Source organism: Triticum dicoccoides, chromosome 4A, assembly GCF_002162155.2.
Source record: "Triticum dicoccoides isolate Atlit2015 ecotype Zavitan chromosome 4A, WEW_v2.0, whole genome shotgun sequence".
Taxonomy (NCBI): Eukaryota; Viridiplantae; Streptophyta; class Magnoliopsida; order Poales; family Poaceae; genus Triticum; species Triticum dicoccoides.
In genome coordinates this window covers 710,123,569-710,137,991 of record NC_041386.1, presented here as the reverse complement: position 1 = coordinate 710,137,991, position 14,423 = coordinate 710,123,569, and positions in this window count along the sequence as shown.

Genomic DNA, 14,423 nt, shown 5'->3' with positions numbered 1-14,423 from the left:
GATTTAGTTAAAGAGTGCTAGGGTCCTAGAAATTCAGATGGGTGGTGGGTGTGTAGATACATATATGCTCGTCTGTTGTAAGACACGGAAAAGCGGGACCAAAGGTTAGCTTTCGGCTTCATGTACAGAGCTTGTTTGACTCGCCCTTCATATTAAGTCCTTCAGAAATAATACTATCTGGAAAACTCGTGTTCAGTTGGAATTATGGTTGAATCTCTCTGTGTAGCATTATTTCAGCTACTTAATCAAAAACCCTTGAGAATTCTGAAGGGCTTAATCCGAGAAATCTAAAAATACAGAAAAACTCGTGTTCAATTGGAAATATGACGATTTCAGTGTAACCCAACACCAGTACATATTGGATGGTTTTTTCCCTCCCTTCTTTTTTGGCCTCTCTTCTCTTCTGTGTGTACATATTTAATTAGCATTAATGTATAGAAAAAGTCAGTAGAACAGAAAAGTAATAGTACGCCATGCCGAACAGAAAAGCAGACCAGATCACCATGTCACCTATCTAGGCTTATGATGAGTCTTTCATACATTTACTTTATTTACTTGGAAACAATTGTGCTTATGGTCCTGTTATCAAGTATTATTTTCTGCAACTAAGCATGATTAAGTATTTAGTTTTGACCTTTTCTTCTATCTTTGTATACATGACAGAGTTATGAAAGAAATTTTAGACATTTGTACAACCCGATAGAGCAAAGGATGCCACAGTTCTGATTTATCATTTCTGTTATCAAGTATTATTTTCTGCAACTATTTAGTTTTCTGCAACTAAGCATGATTAAGTATTTAGTTTTGACCTTTTCTTCTATCTTTGTATACATGACAGAGTTATGAGAGAAATTTTAGACATTTGTACAACCCGATAGAGCAAAGGATGCCACAGTTCTGATTTATCATTTCTGTTATCAAGTATTATTTTCTGCAACTATTTAGTTTTCTGCAACTAAGCATGATTAAGTATTTAGTTTTGACCTTTTCTTCTATCTTTGTATACATGACAGAGTTATGAGAGAAATTTTAGACATTTGTACAGCCCGATAGAGCAAAGGATGCCACAGTTCTGATTTTATCATTTCCTTTGCACCTGCTCTTAATCGACCATGCCTTCCTGCACATCACATACTACTACTTATGATTGATTTAGTGCACTTGCAATAGTTCTGCACCTGGTATATCATGCAGTAGCCTGCTCTTGGGCTTGGGTGAAGGTTGTAAGCACCAACTGACTTTCTTTTTATTTCCTTGCAGCAGTTTTATTTTGTAACCTTTTCTATCTTCCTCGATGAAATCCAGCGATCCGCTGATTTTTTTCCTCGTCTGAAGTGTTCTGAAACTGCTTGTTTGAAAGTGAAATGATGCTCTAGCAAGTGAAACTCTTTACTATTCTCTGCAAAACTGAAGTGTTCTCTGCCTGCAGGATTTCGTGTAGGAGAAGGCAAGCTGTTCGTAGTCCTTTTCCATGTGGCATCAAACACTCCTTGCTAATCCTATAGGATTCAAGTTGGCATGCCACTCCAATCCTATACTTTTCCTATTCCTACATTTTCAAATCCCGTGAATCAAAGAGGCCCTAAACTTACTGTGTTTACTCTACCAGATCTTTTTTCGATGAACCTAGTCTACCATTGATTTATTGAACTTATTTTGCTTGTAGGCGTTGTTGGTGAAGACGATGAAGTTGAAAATGAGGACATAGGTGATCATTTTGTTCGGTGTCTACAGAAGCGAATCTGAACTTGACTCACCGTATAGCATGTTGGTTGTTTCGTCTTGCATGACGTGACTTGTGAAGTCGACTTTTGTAGTCCAGTGTATCGTGGAGTTGCAGTCTATGCTTGGACCGTCAGTGTGTTAGTGCCTTGTTGATTAATTTTGATTTATGTCTCTACAACTTAGTGCTTCACTGCATCGTATTTGTGGCTTGCATTTTCCTGTGCGTCTTTTTGATATAGTTTGCACAATTCAGCTTTGGATTTCTGCTGCCGATATCCTAGTGTTTGCCGCGGACTAGGTTCTGACTTTTCATTGTTGTTGCTACAAGACTATCTTTCATGTAAAAATTATTTGCTGAGAGTTTGCACATGTTGATTTAGTATTGTACAAATGATATCCAAGTGAAGTCCATGTTATGTGCCTCTGAGCCGGGGCACAGGCCCACGGATGCATCTTACTATTTTGACGATGCATATCTAAGCTTGTATTGTATAGTGTCTAATATGATGAGGATTTTCTGCCATTGTGGTCACTGGTCTATGATGTGCAACTTGAATAATCGTGTGAGGGGGTGTGTAAGCTTGCAAGGGCCCATGATGGAGCTCTTGCATTGTGGAAGAAAATTTCGGCCACAAGTAATAGGGTAAACAAATGAAGTTTCCATGACGGCCTAATGCTAGCTAAATTCTCAAAAATGATCAATACCCTTATATTCAATCTGAGATAAATGGAAGAAGTTTTGCCAAATAGAAAAAAACTATAAGAAAAATCGAAGAAGTTTTGCCAAATAGGAAAAAAAAACTGTAAGTACAGTTCAAACTTGGAGCATTTTGGGTCAAATTTGGAGCTACTCGACCAGATGAACACAACCGCAGTCTTAGAATTTTTTAAAGTTTAGTCAATGTCCTTGCCTTGTCTCCGAATCAAACCATGCAAATTCCAAACGACTCATAGTGCTAGTAGTCAGTAGTGCTAGTGGACCTAGACGACCGGTAATGGTAGTTGCGTGTTTGGATGACTCATAGTGCTAATTGTGGGTGTGTCAGGACTATCTATAGTGTAGTGTTAGTAGATCTGGATCCAAACTACCCATATTAATGTGGGTTCAGACGACCCATACTACAAGACTGCTAGTAGGGGATCCGGCAACTGATAGTGGTAGTAATAGGACCGGATGACTCATGATGCTAGTTGTGAGTTCGAATGACTCATAGCGATAGTAGTGGGATCAAGCCCACGAGTACCGTTCTTACTCATTCGGGCCAACTAGTACCGTTCTTACTCATTCGGGCCAATTAGTACTGATCTTAGTCATTCAGACACACAAGTATCGGTCTTACTCATTCAGACTTACTACTATCGAGCTAAGTCGTTCAACAAGTACCAATCTTAGCCGTCCACACCCACAAGTACCAGTCTTACTCATTCAGGCTCTCTTCTATTGATTTTACTCGTTCGCGCTCACCACTATAGAAACAAAGTATTGGTGCAGCAAATTGGGAAACCAATTAATCTTGCCATAATCAGGTATAATACTGTAGAAACAAAGTATTGGAAAACTAGCATATTCTTGTGCGTTCAACCTTAACAACAAGAAAATACATTGCCCATATTGCAAAGTATTTAATTCAGGGTGGACACAGTACATTAACCATTGACACCATACAATTCTTTCAGAAAATAAATACCTAGTCATATCTCTCTACAAGATAAAGTTGAATTCCTCTAAAGCTAAACAGAAGGAACTTTCCAAAGATAACACTGCAGCTCTCAAAACTCATAAGCTCTTAATAGCTCAGAAGATAAGGTTGAAGCTCCGGCAAGATGACACTGAAGCTTTTAGCTTCATCTTGTACTACACCAAAAGAAAAGGAACAGGTTGCCTCGGAACAAAATAAAAGAATCTGCAGATAGACATGAACAGATCAAATATAGTGGACAAATACATTATGAAATAATATAGCCATTTTTTTACAACTACCTTTACAATACTGAGGTCTTCAGACAAAAATGGGCCGCTGGTAGCTCCCTTTTTTGGTGTATACCGAAGCTTTCTAGATTTATAAGGGGAGGATGTATCCCATATCATGGCGTCCTACACCGTCGCAACCAGTCCCCCAATTTCATAGAAATGAAATCAATAATACATCACCAAAATCGAGTCACACAAGACGGCCATGGCCGAAATCACCCATGCAACCACAGTAAGGTAGCACATTTACTGCAAAGACTAAGATCCAAATGTTCAACTTGGAAACACCGATCCCAGTACAGAAACTACTACTATCAGGTCACTAGGAAAAATACTAGAACAGAACATGAACCAGTTGAAATTACTGTAGCTAAAAAGAGCCACACTCAGGTACTTCTACTGCATTGCAAACTCCTCAGGCACCTTCAAAACGTAGGACCATTGGACCCCATCCTTACCTCCGATGAAAAAATAATTCTGAAAAATTGTACTGCCATAAGGATCTAACAAAGAGAAACGTTCAGTATTTGCCTGCCTACACAAAAGAAATTAACATGCCTAAACCAAAGCTCACAAGACTCGCCAGTAATTAAAATGCAGCAAATCCACTGCATTTGCCACATTCTTCAGAGTTGCAGCTAAATTGTAATGTATGCAACAGATAATCTAACTTCAGTAGAAAAATTGCGACACATTAGGCAATGCTTTGCTCTAGGAATAAGAATCTAAACAAGAAAATGTTCTGGGAAGATCCAAAATATAGCATCAGACCTTCAGAATCAATTACCAGAGCCAATTGACCAATCAAAACATTGTGCAGATCTAGGAGAGAGAAGCGAAAGGAAGAGATTGTGCTCGCAGTTAATTTGCCAATGGTGGGAGAGTTCCAAGATTCCGGTTAGCTAGAAAAGGAGGATTAGATGCTCACGCCCGTGGATCTGGAGAAACATCATGAGTGCTAACTGAGGCATCAAATAGAGGAGAGAACGAGGTGTTGGTTGTGGACGAGGAAGAGGAGAGGGCTAACCTGGCTCGAAGGACGAGGAAGGTGACTGCTAGCTTGTTGCTGTTCGTATGAGGAGATGGAAGCCACGAGGGGTAGTCGATCTTGCCGGATGTAGAAACCGACCTCTGGGCCGTCAGCCCGTCGCCATCACCAGGCAGAGGATCTTGGAAGGAGAGGAGGGGTGACGTCACCGATGGAGGGAGAAGCTCTTGGCCGGAGGCGCGGGCGGTCGCCGGAGGCAGCAGCTCAGGAGGATCGGGTCGGCGTCGTTGCTTCTCGATGATTTCTTGCATGAGATCAGGGAATCGCTCCTATGGAAGGGGTGTGGAAAGATGCCCCGTGATCAAAGCCAACCAAATGAGGCCTACATGGCGGATTTACCTTTGGAAAAACTACTTGGTCCTACTAAAGTTTTGTAATGGTCCCACTGTTAGACGTAATTTCCTGTAGTTTTAGTTTTGTAACTCCTTGTAACTCCTATTTTCCCACCGTCAGATTAGTGTAGACGGACGTCTCCTAAAATCGCCAATCACCGTAACAGTTGTTTTGTATGTATGGTATACACATAGGTGTTTCGCACATCAGGTTTGATTCTTCGCTTACAGCTTACCGGATGCCTGGATTATGTTTTGCGGTGTGCGTAGTCAAAGTATCTGATATTGTTCCTTGCAAAATAAATTTTATTTAGGATTAGAACAAATTTGATATTCCTTGTTCAGTTCTCCTGTCGTTTGAAATTTTATGCTGGTAATGGTATGTTTAGTCAGAAATCGGAATGACCTGCTGTATACTGCCCTGAAAGAGAAGCAAAGTGTCAGGGCAGCATTCACAGATTTTACCTGTCTGCACATAAACTTTGACAAGGGCACTTTGGTTCCTATTGGGCTGGACGCTGTCACCAGGTCTGAGATTGCTGCTCTGTTCGGCTGCCCGGTTTCTTCCTTCCCATGCACTTAACCGGGGCTCCCCTTATCTTTGCATAAGATCACACATGGTATGCTGCTACCAGTAATCCACAAGGTTGACAAGCGACTGTCAGGTTGGTTAGCTACTCTTTTATCCTGGGGTGGTCGGCTAACGCTGCTGAACTCTGTGCTGGCTGCCATTCCAAGCTACTATATGACATGCTTCCCTTGGCCCAAGGAGTCTCTTACAAAGCTGGACAATCTCTTTCGAGCATTCTTCTGGCAAGGCAAGAACAGCGTACGGGGTGGCCAATGCTTGGTGGCATGGGATTACGTGATTATACCACGGTGTTCTGGTGGGCTAGGTGTGCGTGATGTGGCTGCTCATAATCAAGCACTGCTGTGCAAGTTTGCGGCCAAGGTTCTGCAGCCCTCTGATATCCCTTGTTTCCATTGGTTTGCTGCACAATACTGCAATGGTCGCATGGGCTTTGGAGTTCACAGTAGGGATACGCCTATCTGGAAAGGTTTCAAATGCTTCATTCCCATGGTTCTCTATGCATCCAGAGGCTCTCTGGGCAATGGATGCCATCTCTCCTTTTGGCATGACAAGTGGTTAGATGCCGGGCGACTCTTCCAAATGCTGCCAACTTTATACACCTTTGCAAAGGACAGTAACTGCTCTGTTGCTTTGCAGCTCTCTGTTGATGGTGTCTGGGATGTTCAGCTGCACCCTAACCTCACAAGATCTGCTGCCCAGGAGCTCCACCACCTGCTCCCTTCTGCTGGGCATTCAGCCTGTCTCTCACAACCGAGACAACCATTCTTCGTCCATCTACGACAAGGTCTTGAGCACTTCGTACATTTATCACCTACTCACCTTTCGGGGGGTGGACGGCCGCTTCAACATGTGGGTTTGGGACCTCATTATTCCGCTTAAGTACCGGATCTTCTTATGGTTGGCCTTCTGGGGGCGTCTGAACACGAGGGATAACATGATCAAGAAGAACTGGACCTCGGTGGTCTCTCATGCTGACTATGATATCCGCCCGGCCCGCGAGTCCATCGATGATATCATCTTGCGATGCTCTCTTGCCGCTACACTCTGGGACAGGTTTGGTTTGGAGAACTCTGCTTCACGCTTTGCTGCTCTGCTGGAGTTTATGCACCTGTCGTAGGCACACTGGCCGTCATCAGCTGGTTGGCATGTCCTAGTCGCTGCTGCTGCTGCACTCTTTGGCATGCCCGGAATGATAGGGTGCTCAACGGCAAAATCTGGTCTCCAATGTATTCACGGTTGTACGCGTCAAATCTTCTCAAGCTATGAAGTCATCGGGCAAGGAGTCCGGACCACAAACAGGCCGTCCTGCTTTGGTTGCATAGTTTACAGGCATAATGTAGTTCAGGATGTTGATGTGCCTGTTCTTTCACTCCTTTTCTTTCTTCTCCTTCTTCTGTTTCCATTCGACAGCAGCGTATGGCCTATGCACCTTGGTGCAGAATATAAGCTTCATGTAATGGACCTACGGTCTCCGGGCTACAACTTATTTTGAAATGCAAAGTTCCTTTGTAGCTCGTCCTACACGATGCCCTTTATCTGTACCGTCGATCACAATATGAAGATGTGTGCTAGTGCCCGTATCAGCAGTAATATCCTGTAACCACGGAGTGATTAGTCTCAAAAGGCGGAAGAACAGTAGCGAGAAGAAAGGTCGCAGCATGCAGCATGCAGAGATAAAGCTGGCAGGTCAGCGCATGGCTGTAGGTATAGGCTGTTCACAGTACGTTTGAAGTGACAACACATAGAGAATGCATGCTCACATGTTGGACATGCATGCAGATTTTTATTTTAACATGCTAGCAGATTATGCACGAAACATGAAATCTTCTTATAATATATGGTACCGAGTGGGTGAGAGCTCGAGTCAGATTTTTTGAGAGAAAAAAAAGATGACTTGAGGAGAGAGGAACGCTCCATGCATGTGTGACAAACTAGGCATGAAGGGAGACAGATGAGCATGCACTAGACTGGCCTTGGCAGGCCTACTTAAATTACTGTTCACCTAGGGAATCAGCCCATTTATTTTATACACCGTCTGGGCTGGGTGGGGTGATGTACTGTCCCTCCTGTGTTAATTACTGGCAATGACTGCTCACATAGCACATATCTCTATGCAGAGTGTTGCAGAATGAACGGATAAGATAGTAGGTCTTGTGGAGCTCGAGCTACAAAAAACTGCACTCATTTTGAAATATATAAGGTAGAACGAAATCTACCTTTCATTCCAAAAAAAAGAAAGAAATCGGAATGGAAAATGGCGCGAAGGGGAACATATTGTCTTAAAACAATACAACGAAAAGTTTGTTTATACTTGATGAAAACGAGGTGTCGAAAGAAACCATGTTTTTAAATGAAAAAGGCGAAGAATCGTGGGAACGAGGCATTTTCTATGGGCTAACTGTGAGGATCTTGCTACTAATTTCACTCGATCAACCAAGTTCAGTTACAACTCCTGAAATTTACAGAGGGATCGCAAGGCGGAAGGGGATCAACTTCCCCCTTCTAACTATTGTCGGCGTCGTGGCCGACGGGGTCCCGGTCCAAAGAACCATTGAGGTAGTAGTCTTGGTCAGCATGGCCTTGGTCAAAGTAGAACCCCATTGAGGTAGTAGTCTTGGTTAGCATGGCCTTGGTCGAAGCAGAATGCGAGGTTGAATCATCAAAGTAGCAGTCACACAGTACGCCGGCGCAATCATCAAAGTAGCAGTCACACAGTACGCCAACCAAGCAATTTCCATGGTACTTTGCTTGAACCAAAGTCAATGTCGAGTAAGACCACCAGGATCCCTGGCTGTGTGCATCCTAACTATGCACATGTCGGGTGTGTGCTTATTGTGTTTGTACTCCCTTGATGCTTCATTTTGAGACAACAAAATTCACCCTTTGTCGAAAAAAAGACCACCAGGATCCCATGGAGTTGGCAAAGGCATACTAAACCCAATTCTTTGGCTTCACATCTTGAGTCCAATTCAGTTGCAAGATTTGTGGTAATAGCTGCTCAAGAACCTCAATCAAAAGAAAGACACTTGATTGACCCAACATGTACCAATGATTCGAGCTTCTGAAGAAAGACACTTGAGAACAGGGCACCCAGGCAATCAGTTTAATAGCAGAGCACTCACTTGGGTTATCAGTTGGAGACCCATGGAAAAGCCCTTCACTCATGCATAGCTCGTACAAGCAATTGTCAGGTCAAATGAAATATTGCCAGAACCTATTATCAAATCATTTCCAAGAGTGCCAAACTGAAGGTCTGACTGCAATATCATACGGTTGAAGATCCAAACTGTTAGATGTGTATAGCCCTTTTCGGTTTATCCCCATTTTATAAAGGGTCTCTTGCACTTTACCCTACACATGTATATGTATTGGCCTTTGGCCCTCCTGTGAAAGTAGTTGCTCATTCCTAACATGGTATGAGATGCTTAGGTTCATCTCCCTCTCCCACATGATGCAACTCCATGCGAGCTCCACCCTCGTCACCGCCGCTGCTAGCCTTCCTCCCTAGCCTCCGGCCGTCCTGCTGCCCGCTTCCTCTCAACTGCGCTTGAGCTGGTCCGGCTACTGCCCGTAGCTGCTTTGTTCCCGGGCTGCCTCGTCCCAGCCCCGTTCGGCCGCCTCGTCCCAGCCCCGTTCGGCCGCCGCATCCCCAGCCTTGTCCGGCTGCCGCCGCTGCCGCCTTGTCCGGCCGCAGCCGTTGCCGGGTCAGCCTCTGCCACCCGGTCCGCCGCCGACCCCACCTGGCGCCCCCCCAGTCGCTGTCAGGTCAGCCTCAGCCGCCCCGGTGCCCCTTCAGCCGCCGCCCGGTCCGGCCGCGGCCCCGTCCTCCTAGGTGCGGCCCGGCCTCAGCTCTCCTACGACTCCCTCCGCGCCCTGCCTTCCTGGCTGCGGGAGGGACTCTCCCGATCTCGTTCGCTCTCTGGTTCGAGCGGTTCCCTCGATCCAGATCGAGCTGAGGATTCGTTGACCCCCAAAAAAGCAAAAAAAAGAAGAGAGACTTTCCCATGTCGTCTTCGGGCTATGTCGCTGTCCCTTGGTGCTCGGTGATCTTCGATGGCACCAACTATGCTGAGTTTGTGGGCTTCATGCACATTCATATGCGTGGCCTTCTTCTGTGGGGTGTTCTTTCTGGCGAGGTCCCCTGTCCGCCATGCCCGGTTGCGCCCGTGGCCCTAATCCCACCAGTGCCGCCGGTCCTTGCTGCTGATGCTTCTCAGGCTGACCGTGATGCTGCCAAGGCTCTGGATGATGCTGCGGTTGATGCTTATGATCATCAGGTATCCGCTCATTCTGATGCTCTCTCTGTGTACCAGGATGATCTGTCAGCTTACACTCAGTGGTGCAATGATGATGCCTGAGGTGCTGCTGTTCTCACTGCGAGTGTCCTCCCTCAGTTTGCTTCGGAGTTCATGGGACTTGGCACAGTTGCAGCGATGTGGTCTTATCTCTGTCAGCGCTATCAGCCCTTTGGTGATGCTCTCTACCTATCTGTGGTGCGCCAGGAGCACGCCCTCCAGCAAGATGATTCCTTTGTTGATGAGTTCTATTCAGAGTGCTCTGCCATCTGGCACCAGCTTGACTCTCTTCGAACAGTTGTTTGTGGAACCTGTTGTTGCTATCAGACTACTCGGTCTGATCTGGAGTTTCAGCGGGTCCATGAGTTCTTATCTCGTCTCCGGTCTGAGTTTGAGCCTCGACGTGCTCACTTGCTTGCTCGTGGTCGTGTTCCTAATTAGAGATACTTGCCGAGCTTCGTGCTGAGGAGACCCGCCTTTGCTCTGCTGGGTTGCTTCTGGTTCCGTCAGTTTTGGCCGCCCGGGCTCCTGTGTCGTCTGCTTGCCTCCCTGCTCCGCTGCTCCTGCCTACTCCTCCAGGGGGGGGGGGGTGAGCCGTCCTCCTTATGCTGAGAAGGGCACATCATGCTGTGGTTACTGCTCCCTGCCCGGTCACCCAGAGTCTGATTGTCGCCAGAAGAAGCGAGACCAGAGGCGCTCCTCCTCCAGCGGGCCTCCTGTGTCTTCTTCGACTCCGTCACTCACTGACCAGGACATTGTTGTTGGGGAACGTAGTAATTTCAAAAAAATTCCTACACACACGCAAGATCATGGTGATGCATAGCAACGAGAGGGGAGAGTATTGTCCACGTACCCTCGTAGACCAATAGCGGAAGCATTATGACAACGCAGTTGATGTAGTCGTACGTCTTCACGATCTGACCGATCAAGTACCGAACGTACGGCACCTCCAAGTTCAGCACACGTTCAGCTCGATGACGATCCCCGGACTCCGATCCAGCAGGGTGTCGGGGATGAGTTCCATTAGCACGACGGCGTGGTGACGATGATGATGTTCTATCGACGCAGGGCTTCGCCTAAGCATTGCAACGATATGACCGAGGTGGAATAAGGTGGAGGGGGGCACCGCACACGGCTAAGGAACGATCACGAAGATCAACTTGTGTGTCTTGGGGTGCCCCCCTGCCCCCGTATATAAAGGAGCAAGGGGGGAGGCCGGCCGGCCCTTGGGGTGCGCCAAAGAGGGGGGAGTCCTCCTCCAAGTAGGAGTAGGACTCCCCCTTTCCTAGTCCAACTAGGAAGGGGAAAGGGGGAAGGAAAGAGGAGGGAGAGGGAGAGAGAAAGAGGGGCCGCGCCCCCCCTCCCCTAGTCCAATTCGGACTCCCCATGGGGGGGGGGCACCTCCTGGGCTGCTGCCCTCTCTCTCCCCTCAGGCCCACTAAGGCCCAATACTTCCCCGGGGGGTTCCGGTAACCCCTCCGGCACTCCGGTTTTCTCCGAAATCACCCGGAACACTTCCAGTGTCCGATTATAGTCGTCCAATATATCAATCTTTATGTCTCGACCATTTCGAGACTCCTCGTCATGTCCGTGATCACATCCGGGACTCCGAAGAACCTTAGGTACATCAAAACATATAAACTCATAATGAAACGGTCATCGTAACTTTAAGCGTGCGGACCCTACGGGTTTGAGAACTATGTAGACATGACCTAGAACTGTTTTCGGTCAATAACCAATAGCGGAACCTGGATGTTCATATTGGCTCCTACATATTCTACGAAGATCTTTATCGGTCAAACCACATAACAACATACGTTGTTCCCTTTGTCATCGGTATGTTACTTGCCCGAGATTCGATCATCGGTATCTCAATACCTAGTTCAATCTCATTACCGGCAAGTCTCTTTACTCGTTCCATAATACATCATCTCACAACTAACTCATTAGTTGGAATGCTTGCAAGGCTTAAGTGATGTGCATTACCGAGAGGGCCCAAAGATACCTCTCCGACAATCGGAGTGACAAATCCTAATCTCGAAATACGCCAACCCACAAGTACCTTCGGAGACACCTGTAGAGCACCTTTATAATCACCCTGTTACGTTGTGATATTTGGTAGCACACAAAGTTTTCCTCTGGTAAATGGGAGTTGCATAATCTCATAGTCATAGGAACATGTATAAGTCATGAAGAAAGCAATAGCAGAAAACTAAACGATCAAGTGCTAAGTTAACGGAATGGGTCAAGTCAATCACATCATTCTCCTAATGATGTGATCCCGTTAATCAAATGACAACACATGTCTATGGTCAGGAAACATAACCATCTTTGATCAACGAGCTAGTCTAGTAGAGGCATACTAGTGACACTCTGTTTGTCTATGTAATCACACAAGTATTATTTCTGGTTAATACAATTCTAGCATGAATAATAAACATTTATCATGATATAAGGAAATAAATAATAACTTTATTATTGCCTCTAGGGCATATTTCCTTCAGTCTCCCACTTGCACTAGAGTCAATAATCTAGATTACACAGTAATGAGTCTAACACCCATGGAGTCTTGGTGTTGATCATGTTTTGCTTGTGGAAGAGGCTTAGTCAGCGGGTCTGCGACATTCATATCCGTATGTATCTTGAAAATTTCTATGTCTCCCACCTGGACTAGATCCCGGATGGAATTGAAGCGTCTCTTGATGTGCTTGGTTCTCTTGTGAAATCTGGATTCCTTCGCCAAGGCAATTGCACCAGTATTGTCACAAAAGATTTTCATTGGACCCGATGCACTAGGTATGCCACCTAGATCGGATATGAACTCCTTCATCCAGACTCCTTCATTTGCTACTTCCAAAGCAACTATGTACTCCGCTTCACATGTAGATCCCGCCACGACGCTTTGTTTAGAACTGCACCAACTGACAGCTCCACCGTTCAATGTAAACACGTATCCGGTTTGCGATTTAGAATCGTCCGGATCAGTGTCAAAGCTTGCATCAACATAATCATTTACGATGAGCTCTTTGTCACCTTCATAAACGAGAAACATATCCTTGGTCCTTTTCAGGTATTTCAGGATGTTCTTGACCGCTGTCCAGTGATCCACTCCTGGATTACTTTGGTACCTCCCTGCTAGACTTATAGCAAGGCACACATTAGGTCTGGTACACAACATTGCATACATGATAGAGCCTATGGCTGAAGCATAGGGAACATCTTTCATTTTCTCTCTATCTTCTGCAGTGGTCGGGCTTTGAGTCTTACTCAACTTCACACCTTGTAACACAGGCAATAACCCTTTCTTTGCTTGATCCATTTTTAACTTCTTCAAAACTTTGTCAAGGCATGTGCTTTGTGAAAGTCCAATTAAGCGTCTTGATCTATCTCTATAGATCTTAATGCCCAATATGTAAGCAGCTTCACCGAGGTCTTTCATTGAAAAACTCTTATTCAAGTATCCATTTATGCTATGCAAAAATTCTATATCATTTCCAATCAGCAATATGTCATCCACATATAATATCAGAAATGCTACAGAGCTCCCACTCACTTTCTTGTAAATACAGGCTTCTCCAAAAGTCTGTACAAAACCAAATGCTTTGATCACACTATCAAAGCGTTTATTCCAACTCCGAGAGGCTTGCACCAGTCCATAAATGAATCGCTGTAGCTTGCACACTTTGTTAGCTCCCTTTGGATCGACAAAACCTTCTGGCTGCATCATATAGAACTCTTCTTCCAGAAACCCATTCAGGAATGCAGTTTTGACATCCATCTACCATATTTCATAATCATAAAATGCGGCAATCGCTAACATGATTCGGACAGACTTAAGCATCGCTACGGGTGAGAAGGTGTCATCGTAGTCAATCCCTTGAACTTGTTGAAAACCTTTTGCGACAAGTCGAGCTTTGTAGACAGTAACATTACCGTCAGCGTCAGCCTTCTTCTTGAAGATCCATTTATTTTCAATTGCTTGCCGATCATTGGGCAAGTCAACCAAAGTCCATACTTTGTTCTCATACATGGATCCCATCTCAGATTTCATGGCCTCAAGCCATTTTGCGGAATCTGGGCTCACCATCGCTTCTTCATAGTTTGTAGGTTCATCATGGTCTAGTAACATGACTTCCAGAACAGGATTACCGTACCACTCTGGTGCGGATTTTATTCTGGTTGATCTACGAGGTTCAGTAACAACTTGATCTGAAGTTTCATGATCATCATCATTAACTTCCTCTCTAATTGGTGTAGGTGTCACAGGAACAAATTTCTGTGATGAGCTACTTTCCAATAAGGGAGTAGGTACAGTTACCTCATCAAGTTCTACTTTCCTCCCACTCACTTCTTTCGAGAGAAACTGCTTCTCTAGAAAGGATCCATTCTTAGCAACGAATGTCTTGCCTTCGGATCTGTGATAGAAGGTGTACCCAACAGTTTCTTTTGGGTATCCTAC